This window comes from Desmodus rotundus, chromosome X (assembly GCF_022682495.2).
Source record: "Desmodus rotundus isolate HL8 chromosome X, HLdesRot8A.1, whole genome shotgun sequence".
Taxonomy (NCBI): Eukaryota; Metazoa; Chordata; class Mammalia; order Chiroptera; family Phyllostomidae; genus Desmodus; species Desmodus rotundus.
In genome coordinates this window covers 19,467,867-19,468,650 of record NC_071400.1, presented here as the reverse complement: position 1 = coordinate 19,468,650, position 784 = coordinate 19,467,867, and positions in this window count along the sequence as shown.

Below are 784 nucleotides of genomic sequence, written 5' to 3'. Positions count from 1 at the left end.
GGAGGAGTCATGACGAGGTGGGGTTCCCAGTGCACAACGTCATCTACTTCAGTGCTTGCCATCATGCTTCTAATGTTTCCATTTAAAATGTTTTCATTCAACTGTCAGAGGAGAGGGAAGTTGGGGGGCTGGGTGAAATAGATGAAGGGTGTTAAGAAAAAAAAAGAAAAACAACTCATAGACACAGACTACAGTATGGTGATTACCAGCGTGAAAGGTGAGTAGTGGAGGTAGAAGAGAATAAAGGGGGATATAAATGGTGATGGAAGGAGATTTGACTTAGGGTAGTGAACACAAAATACAATATACAGTTGATGTATTATATTATATAATTGTACACTTGAAACCTACATAATTTTATTAACTAGTGTAAGTCCAATAAATTCAATAAAAATACATTTAAAAAATAAAATGCTTTCATTCAGTATTTCCATATTTCAGTCAGGTTGCAAAGAGTTTGGTGGCCTAGAGTTTGACTGCAGCCTGCCAAAAGAGCTTACTTGGCCAGAAAAATTTTAAAGATTTGAATTTAAAGTTCTTTAGGCAAAAAAATATCAATTGTGAGGCATAATCTTTGCCATTCCCTTTTGTATTACACTTGACTCTTTCACTGTGCCCCAGGATACTTCAATGCCAGTGATTTATATGGTTTCTACCCTCTAATTTTAGCTCCTCCTCAGCTGGGAGTTAGGCACGTGGGAAGTTGATCTTCTTTCAGCCTGGGAAGAAAGACGTAGGTATAATCTTAAAGGTTTAAAGAGATCTAATATGTTCTGATGTTTTT